At 43.0% G+C, this 19157-nt stretch overlaps 1 long non-coding RNA gene across 1 annotated transcript in view; it reads right to left on the bottom strand.

The window, feature by feature from the left end:
• Positions 1-11911, bottom strand: part of LOC125939763 (uncharacterized) — a 17491-nt gene extending 5580 nt beyond the window's left edge. The window contains exon 1 of the long non-coding RNA XR_007463133.1: positions 11828-11911. This is a non-coding gene — a long non-coding RNA (uncharacterized LOC125939763). The remainder of the gene's footprint in view (positions 1-11827) is intronic.
• Positions 11912-19157: the final 7246 nt, after the last annotated feature.

The raw sequence follows: 19157 nt of genomic DNA on the forward strand, positions 1-19157 counted from the left end.
AGGGATATTCGAAATTATAACATGGGAAAAATTGAGGAAGCCGTAAAATATGGACGCAGCATGAAATCAGTAAGAAGAAAACTAGGCATAGGACAAGGCAAGATGTATGCACTGAAAGATAAGCATGGTAATATCATCAGCAATTTCGATGACATAGTAAAAGCAGCAGAAGAATTCTATACTGACCTGTACAGTAGCCAAAACAGCCAAGCTTCTTCCATTCGAAATAGTGATGAACCGGATACAGAAGCTCCTTCTATAACTAGCGATGAAGTTAGAAGGGCCTTGAAAGACATGACCAGGGGAAAAGCGCCTGGAGAAGATGGAATAACAGTAGATTTAATCAAAGATGGAGGAGATATCATGCTTGAAAAGCTTGCGGCCCTTTATACGCAATTCCTCACAACTTCAAGTGTACCAGAGAGCTGGAAGAACGCCAACATTATACTTATCCATAAGAAGGGAGACGTTAAAGAACTGAAGAATTACAGACCCATTAGCTTGCTTTCAGTATTGTATAAAATATTCACCAAGATAATTTCCAATAGAATCAGGACAACACTTGACTTCAGTCAACCAAGGGAACAGGCTGGCTTCAGGAAGGGATATTCTACGATGGACCATATCCATGCCATCAATCAGGTAATCGAGAAATCTGCGGAGTACAATCAACCTCTCTATATGGCTTTCATAGATTATGAAAAGGCATTCGATTCAGTAGAGATATCAGCAGTCATAGAGGCATTGCGTAATCAAGGAGTGGAGGAGGCATACGTGAATATCTTGGCAAATATCTACAATGATTCCACAGCTACCTTGGTTCTCCACAAGAAAAGCAGAAAGATACCTATCAAGAAAGGGGTCAGGCAAGGAGACACAATTTCTCCAATGCTATTCACTGCATGCTTAGAAGAAGTATTCAAGCTCTTAGACTGGGAAGGATTAGGAGTGAGGATCGATGGCGAATATCTCAGCAATCTTCGGTTTGCAGATGACATTGTCCTATTGAGCAACAATGGAGAGGAATTACAACAAATGATTGAGGACCTTCATCAAGAAAGTGCAAGAATTGGGTTGAAGATGAATATACAGAAGACAAAAATAATGTTCAATAGCCTGGCAAGGGAACAAGAATTCAGGATCGCCAGTCAGCCTCTAGAATCTGTAAAGGAATATGTTTATCTAGGTCAATTACTCACAGGGGACCCTGATCATGAGAAAGAAATTTACAGAAGAATAAAATTAGGTTGGAGTGCATACGGCAGGCATTGCCAAATCCTGACTGGGAGCTTACCACTGTCGTTGAAAAGAAAAGTGTACAATCATTGCATTCTACCGGTGCTAACATACGGGGCAGAAACTTGGAGGTTAACAAAGAAGCTCGAGAACAAGTTAAGGACCGCACAAAGAGCAATGGAACGAAAAATCTTAGGAGTAACGTTAAGAGACAGGAAGAGAGCGGTGTGGATCAGAGAACAAACGGGGGTAGACGATATTCTAGTTGACATTAAGCGGAAGAAATGGAGCTGGGCAGGCCATGTAATGCGTAGGATGGATAACCGGTGGACCATTAGGGTTACAGAATGGATACCAAGAGAAGGGAAGCGCAGTCGAGGACGGCAGAAAGTCAGGTGGGATGATGAGGTTAGAAAATTCGCAGGCGCAAGTTGGAATACGCTAGCGCAAGACAGGGGTAATTGGAGATCGCAGGGAGAGGCCTTCGTCCTGCAGTGGACATAAATATAGGCTGATGATGATGATCTCTCTCTCTCTCTCTCTCTCTCTATATATATATATATATATATATATATATATATATATATATATATATACCCCTTAGAAGCTCTAAGAACTCGTCATCTATGCCCTTGGCTTTACGAATATCCCCTAAAAATTCCGTTGTCATATAGTTATATATGACAAGTTATCGAAGTTATATTCTGAGTTAATGAAATCCTATGCACTGACTTAGTACTAACATATTATCCTCTAAGTGTCTGCCTGGCTTGAACCCGAACCCATTCTGCAGTTCCCCAATACATCATTTTTCTAAACAAACTTCGACAGTTGTAATTTTATGGCTTACATTGCCATTCTATATGTCGCCGACATTACCGTAACTGGCGTGTACGACCTTGGCGTGGTGGTGGTGAGCAACTTTTATTTGGTCCGGCAGGGTTTAACGCCATAGAGCCTAGATCTCGCCCGTGGGGACTGTCAGGTTTTGCTTCATCGCCGCCTTGCGGGGCTGAGCCCATGCACTTGAGTGTGCTCATATAGGTAAAGGCCTGTGCGCCTCCGGTGGTTATTCATGCTGTGTAGGCTGCTGTACGGCAGTTCTTGATACCCAAGTAAAGCATGGCATGTTGTTCTTGTGTGATATTTACTGCTTCACGCTACAGACAGGTGCACAGCAAGCTGTCCCCACATAATGTAATCAAGAACGTTAGAGTCCAGGTGTAACCTTTCAGTAGCGTCAAGCTAAGGATATAAATGTGCACTGTTTATTGAATAGCGCATAGCTGTTAAGACATTCCATAATGATTACTAATTCTTACTGCAGCCCATTGTAACTTATATTGAATACTTTAACAATACGCCTATAACCCAACACATATTTCAAAAACTTAATACTTAAAGAAACTCAAGAATTCAAGGCACCCCGCGCAACGGCTACTGGCCGTGTCACATGGCCTCTTTCCCATCCCTCTATTTGAGGGCCAAGCAGCAAATCTGTTTAAAAATATTGAATTGTTTTTTACCAAAAGCGCCAGAACTAATGTTGGTTGAGGTATTTTTGAGAGTCCATAAAGGTTGTTCATTCGTAATATCGATACAAAATTAGAGAAAAACTGGGTGAACATCTTGATTATGCATTGCAACACAAGGAATGTAACACGGGGACGCCCTGTTTTACTTGTAAATCTGAGGCGAAACAAATTTTTCATCGATTTCTTTTTCCTTTATCACCCCGGACACATATGAAAGTAGGTTTTTGTAGGACAAATTGTGAAAGCCCTGTCGTGATCTGTTTTCTAGTGGATGCCCAAAAACGTCAAGTTGAGGCAATACCTTCTTTGGCTGCGTAATCTTACCGAATGTGGCAGCAACCAGCAAGAGGAGGTACTTTCCAAGCAAGCCGTCCTTGTCCTCGACTAGAGAGCTGGACAGGAAAAAAACTCTATGTTAGGCTACAAGCTTGTCAATGCGACAATAATAAACTCCTGTCTTACCACTATCTACTTTTGCTCCTCTCCTTTCGCCTTGCAACTTAACTCGTAAAATTTAGGTGGTAACTAATAACTAAACTAATGAGCCATTTGGAACTAAAGTTCCTTATGACTAATGTTGTTAGCATTTGTGCATTTGCAGCCAAAAATTTAGAACTCTTCGCAATATATTGTGATGAAACATATTGAATGCAGCAGTGATATGACTACTAAGTGATGACAATGTTGCTGCATAATCTAAGCATCTTGCAAGTGTTATAATTACAATTATAATTTATGAGGTCAACAGCCTCCAAGAACTTATCTAACATACAGCAAGAATATTGCACATTTCGTCCCAAAAAAATATATGCACTGTTTGGGCGTTTTCTGCCCCATGCTTCAAGTGTTCCCAGCCTTTAATCAGAACTAGACTGAAGAGTTATCTGTTGCTGTTGAGCACCTCGTTTCTAGACGGCTGACCGCATTCTGTCCTTATTGAAGACCAAATCAGCTTATCCCATAGCAATATTGTCTAAAGACCTCTATATTAATGGGCATGTAACACGTTTCTATTTCCTTATGGCAATACTGGAAAAACGCATTCACCACAGAAATTTAAACATACGATAACAGTGGAACATGGCAACCTTGTTTTCCGAGATGCAAACTTTTTCAGTAAGCAAACTTTCCACTCTGTCATTGTGTTTCACCGGATTATCATTGTTATGCAGTCATCGTTCGACACAAGCCGTGCCTTCTGCATCCTACGCTTCTTGGATGCTGCCGCCAATTCTATTATTCAACAGGCTTATCTAATCACACTAGGCGTGCGACGTGCATAGTTTTGTACGTGACACGTGATTACTGATATAAGTATACGGATAACACAGTATTCATTTATGAGTAGTGCTTGGTATATGATGCTTTTTACGTAAATATTCGTGGCCCATATTTTCCGAGTTCTGAAGCTTGGATAGACGCCACAAGATCAAGTTTCTGCCACTGGTTCGTACTGTGTTTTTCTGGATGCTGCTTCACTGGTAGCCAAGCCGGACGAAGGCGACAACAAGGAAGTGCGGCGTCATGTGACGGCTTGACCCAGATGTCACGCGTATGCTCAACTTACGAGCGTGCTAGCTCGTGAAATATTGCGACAGTAACACTCTTTCTCATGAGCTTTTTGCATGTTAGGTGTCGATGAGACGCTGCGGGTTAAAAAGAAGCCGACTGAAGCCGCGGCTTTGTAGCCAGCTTTCAGCCTACAGTAATAAAAAGTCCCAACAGATGGTGCGAGGTCAGGGCGAACGCGAGACATTTGAATTGAGTTCAGCAAAACCTCCATTGCATCCATCATGCGAGGAAGGAAAGGGGAGGGGAAGAGCGTGAGGGGTGGGAGGGGGGAGAAGAGAGGGTGCTAGGTATCAGGGAGGGCAGAAGGCTATATCGTCTTTCGACGTCATTGCAGCGAAGCAAGCAGATATGCGGCCAATTGTTTCAATAACGGTTATATGTACACGGCAAGCGAAGTTATGCCGTTGTCGGCGCCGTCGCCATGAGACTGCGTCTGTATTTAAGTTTATGTATGCGATGTGCTATGCTATGTAACATGCGGTATATGCGGGTTATATTACCTCGCCATTTTGTCGCTAAAGTTTGTCATGCTAGGTCTCACATTCATGACAAAACTATTCTTCCATATATTGATAATGGCAGCCCACAAAGAAATATCATGAAATAAAAACACCGAAAGTGCATGTCTGTTATCCTAGATATTCTAAGACCTAAATATTAAAAGTACGAAAAACAACAGAGCTCAAGCAGAAAATGATTTAATTTTATTGGCGCGGCTGTGCACCACCTCCGGGATAGGCCCCGAAAACAGGGTTGAAACATGCCCGATACGGAAGAGTGGTGGTAAAGTTGCTATGAAAGTCGTTGGCTATAATTAATAAACATACATGAAATTGTCCGATGGCAGGATTCAGACGACCCGTAGCACAACAGCTCGTTTTTACTTAACGAGCTTACGTTTACTTCGATTCAAAATATCACTGCAGCTACGGGTCTTATGATTTATGTAATGTTCGAAGATGTTGCTATCGAATTCATCGCTCCACCCTTATGCAAAACTATGTTTTTTATTTCTTTTTTAGGTACATGTATGCTATATGTCATGTCATATGATACGACATGCGGTATATGCCGGTTATATTACCATACCCTTCAATCACTGAAGTTGCTCATACCAAGTCTTCCATTCTTGACAAAATATTCCTCAGAGTTTCGAGGATGGCAGTCCAAAACAAATGTCATGAAACAAAACACTGACAGTGCATTCCTTTATAATCTTAAATCTTGTCAGACTTAAATAATAAAAGTGCAAAACAATAAGAGAGTTCAAACCTTAAAATGATGGAATTTCGTTGGCGCAGCTGTGCGCTACCTGCGGGATAGGCTGAGGAAAGAGGTTTCAACAGACCCGATACGAAAAAGTGGTGGTAAAAAAAAAGAAAGAAAGAAAGAAAATGAAATTGTCCTGTCACAGGATTCAAACACGGAACCGCTAGCACAACAGCTCGTTCTTACTTACTCAGTTTGCGTTTACTTCAAACCGTACTGCCACTACAGCTACGAGTATTAAGGCCTAACTACACGTACGCTTGCCGACGTGCGAAAGCTCGCGCCCACGCACCTCACCCATGAGCAGATGGTACCGGACAGTTGCTACGCGTAGAAGCGCGGCGCGGGCCCAGATATCTTCTCCGGACAAATATCAACGCTTTAGCGACCTTACAAAAAACGAAACGTTGTCTACCAAGGCAAAAATAGTGAGCCTTGTAGGAAGCTCTACTGGGCCGCGTTGGCGCGTGTCTTTTAGGTTCACACAACCATTACAAGCGAGGCACGGAAAACGAAACGCGTGGGCGCGAGCTTTCGCACGCCGGCACGCTTACGTGCATATAGTTGGACCTCAGCACTTCGTGTAATATTTTAACATGTTGCTATCGCATTGATTGTTGCGACCTTGTGGCGAAACTGATATTTTTGTAACCAAATCCACTTCACGTTTACGGAGACCCTCAAAACATTCGTCCACGTGCAGTGCATGCGCCATTGACAGCGAAAGCTGGAAAAGCCTCGGCCAGCACTGACGCCGAAGACTGCGCCAACTTGTGCGCAGTGCTTGAAGTCAGGAGGGCCCCCCTCTATTTTTTAAGGAGGTGCTCGGCCCCCCATGGCATGGCAACAGTAGCATTCGACAAGCACTGGAGGTGATTTTATTGCAAGTAGCACATTGTGCGGAGCAAATGTAACTCTCCTGACTAACGAGTTGTGTGATTCAACGCTTCACTGATATCATCGTTATCATCATCAGCCTATATTTTATGTCCACTGCAGGACGAAGGCCTCTGCCTGCGATCTCCAATTACCCCTGTCTTGCGCTGGCGTATTACAACTTGCGCCTGCAAATTTCCTAACTTCATCATCCCATCTGGATTTGTGCCGACCTCGAATGCGCTTCCCTTCTCTTGGTATCCATTTTGTAACCCTAATGGTCCACCGGTTATCCATCCTACGCATTACATGGCCTGTCCAGCTCCATTTTTTCCTCTTATTGTCAACTAGAACATCGGCTATCTCCGTTTGCTCTGTGATCCAGGCCGCTATCTTCCTGCCTCTTAACGTTAGACCTAACATTTTTCATTCCATCGCTCTTTGTACGGTCCTTAACTTGTTCTCGAGCTTGTTTGTTAACCTCCAAGTTTCTGCCCCATATTTTAGCACCGGTAGAATGCAATGGTTGTACACTTTCATTTTCAACGACAGTGATAAGCTCCCAGTCAGGATTTGGCAATCGCTGCCATATGGACTCCAACCCAATTTTATTCTTCTGTAAATTTCTTTCTCGTGATCAGGGTCCCCTGTGAGTAATTGACCTAGATAAACGTACTCCTTTACAGACTCTAGAGGCTGACTGGCGATCCTGAATTCTTGTTCCGTTGCCAGGATTGTGAACATTATCTTTGTCTTCTGCATATTTATCTTCAACCCAATGCTTACACTTTATTTATTAAGGTCCTCAATCATTTGCTGTAATTCGACTCTATTGTTGCTGAATAGGACAATGTCATCTGCAAACCGAAGGTTGCTGAGATATTCGCCGTTGATCCTTGCTCCTAATCCTCCCCAGTCTAAGAGCTTGAATACTTCTTCTAAGCATGCAGTGAATAGCATTCGACAGATTGTGGCTCCTTGCCTGACCCCTTTCTTGTTAGGTAACTTTCTATTTCTCTTGTGGAGAACCAAGGTAGCTATGCAATCCTTGTAGATGTTTGCTAAGATATTCACGTATGCCTCCTGTACTCCTTGATTACGCAATGCCTCTATGACTGCTGGTATCTCTACTGAATCAAATGCCTTTTCATAATCTATTAAAGCCATATAGAGAAGTTGATTGTACTCCGCCGATTTCTCGATTACCTGATTGATGACATGGGTATGATCCATCGTAGAATATCCCTTCCTGAAGCCAGCCTGTTCTCTTGGTTGGCTCAAGTCAAGTGTTGCCCTGATTCTATTGGAAATTATCTTGGTGAATATGTTATACAATACTGAAAGCAAGCTAATGGGTCTATAATTCTTCAGTTCTTTAACATCTCCCTTCTTATGGATTAGTATAATGTTGGCGTTCTTCCAGCTCTCTGGTACACATGAAGTTGTGAGGCATTGCGTATAAAGGGCCGCAACCTTTTCAAGCATGATACCTCCTCCATCTTTGATTAAATCTACTGTTATTCCATCTTCTCCAGCAGCTTTTCCCCTGGTCAAGTCTTTCAAGCCCCTTCTAATTTCAGCGCTAGTTATAGAAGGAGCCTCTGTATCCGGTTCATCACTATTTTGAATGAAAGTAGCTTGGCTGTTTTGGGCACTGTACAGGTCAGTATAGAATTCTTCCGCTGCTTTTACAATGTCATCGAAATTGCTTATGATATTGCCCTGCTTATCTTTCAGTGCATACATCTTGCCTTGTCCTATGCCAAGCTTTCTTCTTACTGATTTAATGCTGCGTTCATATTTTACGGCTTTGAGAGAAATCCTAGACCTCACTAACCTATGGTCACTGCACTTTACCTTACCTAACACTTCTACATTCTGCACTACGCTTGGATCGGCAGAGAGTATGAAATCTATTTCATTCCTTGTTTCTCCATTAGGGCTTTTCCAGGTCCACTTCCTGTTGGTGCGCTTCCTGAAGAATGTATTCATTATTCGGAGCCTATTCCTTTCCGCGAATTCGACCAACATCTCTCCTCTTGCATTCCTAGAATCGATGCCGTAGTTTCCAATTGCTTGCTCGCCAACCTGCTTTTTGCCCACTTTTGCATTGAAGTCGCCCATGACTACAGTATACTGAGTTTGCACCTTTCTCATTGCTAATTCCACATCTTCATAAAACTGTTCTATCTCTTCATCATTGTGACTGGAAGTTGGGGCGTAGGCTTGTACTACCTTCATTTTGTACCTCCTATTCAGCTTTATTATGACGACTGCTACCCTCTCACTAATGCTGTAAAATTCATAAATGTTGCCCGCTATGTTGTTATGGACTAGAAATCCTACCCCGGATTCTCTCTTATCTGGAAGACCTCTGTAGCAGAGGAGGTGGCCGTTAGTCAGCACTGTGTAAGCTTCCCCAGTTCTTCTAACCTCACTAAGGCCAATAATATCCCAGGCAATGGTTGTTAATTCCTCAAATATTCCTGCTAAGCTAGCCTCACTCGAGAGGGTGCGCGTGTTGAACGTTTCCAGGTTCAGTTTCCATTGGCGGCCTGTCCGGACCCAGAGATTCTTAGCACCCTCTGCCACGTCGCAGGTCTGACCGCCGGCTTGGTCAGGTGCTCCGCAGCCACTGGGGACTGAGGGCCATGGGTTAATTGTCGGAGTCATCAGGGAGGTAGTGGCCGAATACTGCACCAGGGAGGCCAATTCCTGTTCTGGTGAGGGAGTGACTTTGATGAAGCTTAGTGGGGCTATACTAGTTCAGGTGCAACCAAACTAGTATAGCCCCACTAGCTCTCGGCAATATGTTTTTTTTTCTTTGCCGGTGTCAGGCACCACTCCATGCCTGAAAATGTAGTGGAATGGAGCAGGATTCGAACTTACGACCTTCAGATTAGAAGTCGGGTGTTCTACCTCTACTCCACGCCACCACTATTAGCAAATATCTACAAGGATTCCACAGCTACCTTGGTTCTCCACAAGAAAAGTAGAAAGATACCTATCAAGAAAGGGGTCAGGCAAGGAGTCACAATCTCTCCAATGCTATTCACTACATGCTTAGAAGAAGTATTCAAGCTCTTAGACTGGGAAGGATTAGGAGTGAGGATCGACGGCGAATATCTCAGCAACCTTCGGTTTGCAGATGACATTGTCCTATTGAGCAACAATGGAGACGAATTACAACAAATGATTGAGGACCTTCATCGAGAAAGTGTAAGAATTGGGTTGAAGATGAATATGCAGAAGACAAAGATAATGTTCAATAGCCTGGCAAGGGAACAACATTTCAGGATCGCCAGTCAGCCTCTAGATTCTGTAAAGGAGTACGTTTATCTAGGTCAATTACTCACAGGGGACCCTGATCATGAGAAAGAAATTCACAGAAGAATAGAATTGGGTTGAAGTGCATACGGCAGGCATTGCCAAATCCTGACTGGGAGCTTACCACTGTCGTTGAAAAGAAAAGTGTACAATCATTGCATTCTACCAGTGCTAGCATATGGGGCAGAAACTGGGAGGTTAACAAAGAAGCTCGAGAACAAGTTAAGGACCGCACAAAGAGCGATGGAACGAAAAATCTTAGGAGTAACGTTAAGAGACAGGAAGAGAGCGGTGTGGATCAGAGAACAAACGGGGGTAGACGATATTCTAGTTGACATTAAGCGGAAGAAATGGAGCTGGGCAGGCCATGTAATGCGTAGGATGGATAACCGGTGGACCATTAGGGTTACAGAATGGATACCAAGAGAGGGAAGCGCAGTCGAGGACGGCAGAAAGTCAGGTGGGATGATGAGGTTAGGAAATTCGCAGGCGCAAATTGGAATACGCTAGCGCAAGACAGGGGCAATTGGAGATCGCAGGGAGAGGCCTTCGTCCTGTAGTGGACATAAATATAGGCTGATGATGATGATGATTCTACCTCTGCTCCACGCCACCTACTGATATATATATATATATATATATATATATATATATATATATACATTTATATTTGAACTTTGGTGAAGCCCTGCCTCTGTGGCTTCACCGCGTCTCGAGCCTGGAGTGCCGCTATGGTTGCTATCGCATTGGGATTATTTCTGCGAGAGAAACGTGCACGGAAGTTCTAGGGAATAAAAAATTGGAGGACGCTTAAGCTTCGCCTTTAAGAGTAGAAGGCGATAGCGTTCTACTCTTAAAGGCGGATCATTCGCATACAAGTAGGCTTCATTCATTGCAACACTGAACATGGGAAAGCCAGCTTACAAAGATCAAGCTTACACCGGTCCCCTTAAAGTCGGCTTCACTTTTAAACTGAAATGCATTGCTGGCAAGACGTTTTCCAGGGGCAATATAAGTGGATTTATATTAAAACGTGAAGGCCCTAGCACCTTTTTTATTATTTTATTAATTGTTTGCTATTGCCCCGACGCGCGCAGGTCTGGCAGAAAATGCTGCAAAAGGGGTTTGTGTTTGAGTTTCCTCGTAGCAGAATTAGGTTTTCTCGTACATGCAAATTACAATCCAACGCCGATTGGTATACAATCCGACGGCGAATCTGACGCCGAATGGTAAAGTCGTACTTTAGCGTTTTGTTGACAGATTTCACTGTGAGAAATTCAATTTTTGTTCACCAAAACCTTGCACCACATGGAGGGCCTGCGCGGTCGATGTGGTTGGATGATTTTCTCCGGCACCCGCGATCCCACGCCGGTTGCCGACGCCGGATTTTCTGCGACACGGGGCCCTAGACGCTATCGCGGTAAAATACATTTTTCCGGCTCAGAGATAGTGCGCAAGTATAACCTGCATTAGTATGAGGAAGAAATTGCGGTGGAACCACAATCAACGACTGTCAACGGTAACGTGATTATCGTTCAATCACCCAGTGACACACCGTATTGCTGAAGTTACATTTTTTTAGAATCGCTAATGGTAATGCTGAGACTTCCATTGTTTCAGGTACATGCGACATACGCTTGCCAAGGTAGTATAAGTGCATTAAGGTATGACGCCGTTGTATGACGATGATGAAATGATGATAGAGTGACCCCGACAGCATCACCACCACGAGCACACACCTAAATAACACTATATGGTTAACAACTTAGGCGACTGGGTGGGCGATTAAAACTGGATAGATACAAACAGACAGACAGACATACGTAGACAGAGACACAGACCACACAGACAGACAGGCTCAAAGTGCCTGATATAGCCAAATAATGCCAGTGAGACTAAATGTAAACATTTCTAGAAATACTGAGCCATATACGAAGATTACCTCAATATACTGAAACTGAGGAAATCTGTGTTCAGACCTATAGCGAACTATTTATGTTTGCTTTTCTCACCTCTATAATGGATGTAAACAAAGCAGATGCGACGAAGACGACGAGTCGTGTGGTGACAAAAGCTCTTACAGTCGCTTTATATATAGGAACCATTGTTAAAAGCGCAACACCACACAACACAAGATAAGACCAGACGAGCACAGGCGCAACACACAGAAGCGTTTATAAGCATATAAACAGAAGCGTTTTATAAGCAAATTTCTTGTACATCGGGCTCCTCTTTCTTTGCAGCATATTTCTTGTACATCGGGCTCCTCTTTCTTTGTAGCATATTTCTTGTACATCGGGCTCCTCTTTATTTGTGTGTCGTATGTCTAAACACCAACTAGCCCAACAGTCAACTCTTTTAGAGCATATTTTGTCGCGTTATATATTCGCACTTAGACGCTCCGTGCTCAGTCTACTGGACTCAAAAAATAAAGATGGCGTGTATTTATTTGTAGGAAAAATAAAGAATAAATTACCTTATCATAGGCTACATTTTTATCTTGACATTTTGACAAACCTATTTCGCCCGTCCTCTTCAAAATTCCTCCAGACAGATGGCCATGGCACACATCAACAATTTGATAGACAAATTAATTAACCAATGCCTTTTTTTAGATCCTGGTCTGTCGTGTACTGTCCATTTAAGAAACAAAAATATGCCGTTGTTTTTCGAAACATATCTCCGCAATGTGCCTCCTAAGTTCCATCACAAGTTGGCTTTGGCGATGGCACTTGAGGAACGTTTTTAATTCCTCGCGTAAACGATAACTTCTCCGTTAGAGACGATATCAAGCACAAATGTATTGCGCAAGAAATATGAAATTGTCAAAATGTTCAGTGAAGTTACAGGAGAAAATGTGCATTGAAATTTTCATTTTCTCAGTAGAGTTCGTGTAGTAGCTAGTCTAGCTTCTTGTCTGAAGACGCGTTTTCAGGGTTTTATTAATCGGTTCGTGCGTCTTCCCGCTTCTCCTATTTATCACCTCAGATGTGCTTTCCACTCACCTACTGTTTGATAGACATATTTGTAAGCAAAATTCTCGCTTATAATTAATTCATGAATAAAATGACACTTTGCCAAACAGTACTTGCATACTCTCATAGCTCAAACGCTGGACTCGTTGTACAGCAAAGCATATGTTGCAACTACAAGCGCTGCATAGCATTCAATGCCGGTTTTCACACATTTCTGAAAAACTGCGTAACTTACAATTCTTATACCTTCAGGAAAGTTAGGGACCTGTTAGGGCCCATATGCTGGCAAATTTTAATGTGTGAAAACTGTTAAACCCTCGTCTTAGGCCCTTATAGAAGCGTTTTATTAAACGCTTAGAACGTTTTGCCCTACCCTAAGACGCTCAAAAATGACAGTAAGTTTACATTAAAAAAATCCGGGACATTGTGCGGGTTACGCGTACTGAATGTTTGCGGAACCTAACACTTGTCTTCTTCCAGTTTTCATGCGGTATACGTAACGCTTATTCGGTTTCCCTGTCTCGTTGGTGTACTATACGAAGCGCCTTGTTCATATTTCATTTCATTTCATTTATTTACTCTCAAGGCCGTACAGGCATTACAGAGAGGAGTGGCAATTGAAAAAGAAAAAAGATGGCTAAAGATGCAGCACATGGTCACAGATAGCCGACTTGAACAGATCATGGTCTGTGATAGCGACGATGGAGGCGGGAAGGCGATTCCAGTCTTGACTTGTTTTCGGGATGAAGGCTTCAAGGTATGCATTGCTTTTACACTGAGGCACCCCAACCTTCATTTGATGATCAATACGGGATGACAAATGGTTCGGAGGCGAAAGAAGTGTCATTTTTAGGTCATTATTAGTGTAGTATATTTTATGAAACAGGCATAAGCGTGAAATTCGACGTCTAGTAGAAAGGAGAGGTAGGTCAAGGTGTTGCTTCATGCGAGAAACGCTGGCTAAGCGATAGTAGTTAGAGAGAATAAACCTGGCTGAGCGGTTTTGAACCGATTCTAAGGCCTGCGTTAACGAGCTAGTGTACGGGTCCCATATGGGTGAAGCGTACTCTAGTTTAGAACGCACGAGTGTTTTATATAGTAGTAGTTTCAGTGGAACGGGAGTGAGGCAGAAATTCCGCCGAAGAAAACCAAGGGTACTGTTAGCTTTGTTAATAACATGGTGGATATGTTTCTGCCATGACAGGTTATTAGTGATATGGACGCCTAGATACTTGTAGCTGTCGACGAACTGAAGAGGGCAATCGTTAAGTTCATAGCCCTGAGAAATGGACTGGTTAATTTTTCGAGACACCCTCATTGCTTTAAATTTGTTAATGTTTAGTTTCATAAGCCATGTATCACACCAAGAAGAGATTTTATTAAGGTCAGATTGAAGAACGGAGGAGTCAGACTCATTAGAAATTATACGGTACAGAACGCAGTCGTCCGCAAATAGCCTTATATTAGAAGTAACGGAATCAGGCAGGTCATTAATATAAATTAGAAAAAGAAGAGGCCCTAGGACTGACCCCTGAGGAACACCGGATGTTACATTGCAGGATTTAGAGTCATGATCATTAACAGAAACATACTGTGTTCTATTCTGCAAGAAACATTCAATCCATTTAAGCAAGCTACAATCAAGATGGAGTGCGCTAAGTTTCAGTAATAGTAGTCGATGTGAGACGGTACCAAAAGCTTTCGCGAAGTCAAGGAAAATGCAGTCAATAACTGACGCTCGATCTAAAGCGGAAGACAAGTCATTAGTAAAGGTTAATAATTGAGTCTCACAAGAATAATTTTTACGAAAACCATGCTGCTGTGACGCAAAAAAGTTATTAGACTCGAGAAAACTAATCAGGTTGCAGTAGATTATGTGCTCTAATAACTTGCATGGAATGGAAGTTAGGGAGATCGGCCGGTAGTTTAGGGGGTTATGAATATCACCAGACTTGTGGACTGGAATCACCTTCGCCATCTTCCAGTCGTCCGGCAGTGTTGAGCTCTGCAAAGACTGAGTAAAAATATATGACAAGAAAGCAGATGAATATGCTACAGTACTCTTAAGGAATTTGTAATTTATGTTATCAACACCTGCCGATGAGGAAAGTTTAGCTTTTTTTATCAAATTGTATACGCCATCAACGTCGATCGAAATCGGCTCCATATCAAGGAACGTAAAGGCACGTGCGGACGGTGACGTATTTATTAGAGTGTCAGAAAAAGATAGCGAAAATGCGTTGTTAAAGGCCGTTGAGCAAAGCTCACGGGGGACAGGAAATCCAGCGTCAGTTTTCAGAACAATTTCTTTAGGTTTGCGTACGTTGATAACGTTCCAAAACTTCTTAGGATTAGTTGTGAGCAGATGTGGTAGTGTTTCAGAAAAAAAGCAATTCTTGGCTGAGCGGATGGCCATTTTATATTCAGATGCGATAGCTACGTAGGCAGCTTTTGCTTTGGCTTCCCCAGTCAGCTTGAAGCGTCGAAAAATGCGTTTTTTCTTGTTAAGAAGCCGTTTTAAACTCAAGTTAAACCAAGGAGCCCGATTGCATGGAGATAATAGGCGAGTCGGAATATATTTTTCAATTAGTGTTTCAACCTTGTTTTTGAAAAGGAGCCAGTTTTCTGCGATAGACCTTTCCCAGAACTGTGGAAAAAAGAAATCGGCAAAACTTTCCAACTCGTTATTGATCGAGGAAAAATCTGCTCTACTGTTGTCACGAATTTTCTTACAGTATTTTAGACGCTGGGGCGAGTGTAGGGGGATTGCAAAATGAATCACGGAATGATCGCTTAAACCAGGTATAATTGATAATGAAGAAATTGAATGAGGAGATGTGGTCAAGACGAGGTCAAGGATGTTGGCAGAAATTGCAGTGACACGGGTAGGCTCTTTAACAAGCTGGGTGAGGCCAAAGGTTGAACATATATCAAGAAAGGATGAAAATTGGGATGAAGATAGAGTCACTGATGGGAAGTCAACAGCCCAGTCAATGCCGGGGAAATTGAAATCACCGAGCAAGAATATTGGTGCTTTTGGGTATTCAACAACGATTTGGTTAAGACAGTCAAATAGTTCATTGCAAAATGTGGATGTACTATCGGGTGGTCGATAGCAAGCGGCAAATATCACATCTTTGTTATTTACGTGAATACAACAGCACAAGAATTCAATCTGCGAAGGCACGTGTATATGAAAAGAGGTGATATCAGATGAAACAGGTCCCACCGCCACATCGCCCTATTCGGTCATTTCTATATATATTGTAAGCCTTACTGCAGGCGAAAAGTTCCGAATTTCCAATTTTATCTGAAAGCCAGGTCTCAACTAAAACAACAATATCTGCATTACACGTGTCGATCAGCGCAGACAGGGCATCGCGCTTATTAATGATGGAGCGGATGTTAGTGAACAGCACAGAGTAATCGTTATCATGCTTATTCTGTACGGCCGCGCGATGCTAACTCGAAACAGGGGACGGGGTATTCGCAGGGAAATTTATTGTGCTGTTGCCTACATTACCGCTGGCAGTAGCAATACTGTTCTGCTGAAGCTCATAAACAGTATCGGTTTGAGAGCAATAGACGTAGCACGTTTTGTTGATGAACAATTTGTTGTACCTTAGATGATACAATTGACCGGAAGACTTCCCAAATGCAATTAACTTATTCCTAGTCATTCTAGTTGCCCGACAGAAGTCTTCTTGAATGGATACCCCAGATCCTTTCAGTTTCTTCTTTTGTGTTAATATGTTTTCCTTTACTTTAAATGATGCCAGTTTCACTACCACTGGTCGACATTTGTTTTTTACAAAGGCACCTTCGTTGAAGTAGGAAGGATGTTGTGACCTATTTCTACATCTTTATTTTGCGTAGGATGTTTACAACCTTTGTAGAAAATTGCTTATGCAACCGTTCGCAACCATCATGCTGTTACGTGGCAGTGATGGTCAATAACACAGTAGGAAAACCACGAATGACGAAACGAGCTCGTTATTGGGAGAACCTGTGCCCCGAAAGACAAGCTACACACAAAGCACAACGATAGCGGCGAACACAGTCGGCGATCGTCGAAAATCCGATGTGCTGGTCATTCGCTTCGTCTTTTACAGAATACGCATCGAAGGTTCCCGAGAAATCGCTAGGGCCCGCATGTCTTCCAGAAAGTACTAGGAAATTTGCGTCGCCCATACAATCAGATTAGACAAGCTTCGGTGACAACACACAACGGATAGAACCATCGATAACATTCGAGTAAGTTGCAATCATAGAGGAGCGTCTTGCGCTGACCGATCTCTTGTTAGTTGGTGAAATGCAGTCCCTGTCTACTTTCTTCTTCTTTCTGAGGTTTTACGTGCCAAAACCAGTCCTCATTATGAGGCATGCCGTAGTGGAGGGCTCTAGATTAATTTTCCCCACCTGGGGTTCTTTAACGTGCACTACAATGCAAACACACGGGCGTTTTTGCATTTCGCCTCCATCGAAATGCGGCCGCCGCGGTCAGGATTCGATGCCGCGACCTCATGCTCAGCAGCGCAACGCCTTAGCTGACTGAGCCACCCCGGCGGGTGAAATGCAGTCCCTGAGAAAAGGATAAATAAGTACACGAGTCAATACGGCCGCTAATAACTATAAGCTTCATAATATGCGAAGATACCCCTAAGTTAAACCCACTGTATGTTTGGTGCAAATGGGGGCCACGTCATGTGCAATGTGTGGGAAACCTAAACGGTTTATCCTTATTAGAAACGTCGCATATACTCCCCGCAGCGGCTTCTGCATCAGCAAGCATTTGGTGTGTTGCGACACCACAGACCCGAACACATGGGGATTGGACCCTCCCGCGCGTATGTCGTGCCCGGCCTAGCCGAGTTCGTAGAAAAGGGGATCATGGTAGTTCAGCCGAAGCTGGGTGTTTGGACCTTTATTCCCCTCGGCAGAGGCAACATACTTCTTTGGCTTCTGCTTCAGGTAGACGGCGCCCCCGGGCTGAACTCCCCAGGGGACATCGGTAGTCACCTTTTCCTGTCTCTCTATCCAATCTTCGTCTTTCCTTCTCACTTTTCCATCTTTCCTGTCTTTTATTCACTTCTGTTAACTTTCTATTTTCTGGGTGGCAAGGGTTAACCTTGTGTTATATATCCAGTCTTGGGTATATATATTCACATTATTACTTCATTACACCATGCGTTTGGCGCTCTTTGGCCAGAACTGGCCCCTGCGCCATTAAAACCCAATAATTAATCATCAAACGTCCCATGAACTACTGAACCGAGCCTTCAGATTTTTTTTTTCATTTTCATTTCTGTTAAACGAGCTTGGTAGCACAGGTTTTCGCGGTTTCCTTAGTAACTAAACATAATTTTGCTGTTTAATGAATATTAGGGCCAGGTTATGGGTATTACGTAGGCAAGGTTCAAAGTGCATGGAATAATTATGGCCTTACCACTAAATCATGTGCGCAAGTGATCCGGAACGTTATAAGTATGTTTTACGACCAAAACAGAATTGATCCCGATTCCCTGGGAGAGTAACGGACGCTACCGAGATAAATGTTAGCAAAATAGGGGTGACAGGAACATTATGGGTAATGTTTTAGTGAAGTAAAAGTTGTGTACATGAATTGCTGTCTTTATTAAAATTCCTTAAGTGCATCGAAGTGTTATATGCGGGAAGTTTTCGAACGAGTGACTTACGGACAATTAAAAAAATATGATTTAACAATTTGCAATCTAAATTTCCTGAAAAAGATCTGACAGAAGCTTAATGGCTTGCTCCTTTGACATAAAGGACTTGTATTACTCCTTGCCTCAAATGAAGTTATTATCATGCGTAGAAGAGTGCATCGACGAGTATGGCGCGGTTGCTCTTCAAAACTCAGCACGTTTATCCGTTCAAAGCGTTTCAGATATGCTTCCCAGTTATCTTCACTCGACCTATGCAGCATGTAATGACCAAATATTCATTCATCGGTTCATGTCATGACCCTGCATCGGTTCATGTTTGGCGCCTAAACTGAGTGACATTTTTCTCGCCCACCATAACAAAAACCTGTTGCGTACCTTGTCGGAGAACAGGGTGGTTGAAATTTTCAGGTACGTTGATGACTATCTAGTTTATTTCAAACCAGAAGCACATTCAACAGTGAATACACTTTTCAAAGTTTTTTCTGCGGGCCTTAGCACACTTACTCTCACGGTGGAAGAGCCGACTGACAACGTGCTGCGTTTCTTTGATATTCAGCTCGAGTTCACGGAACGGCACACGGTATTGGGAGTATAAACCCAGGGCTAATAAGCCTCTATTGCCGTACCGGTCGGCTCACTCGAAGCTCATCAAAAGGAGCATTGCCTACTTGTGTTTTCGA

This window comes from Dermacentor silvarum, chromosome 8, assembly GCF_013339745.2.
Source record: "Dermacentor silvarum isolate Dsil-2018 chromosome 8, BIME_Dsil_1.4, whole genome shotgun sequence".
NCBI lineage: Eukaryota > Metazoa > Arthropoda > Arachnida > Ixodida > Ixodidae > Dermacentor > Dermacentor silvarum.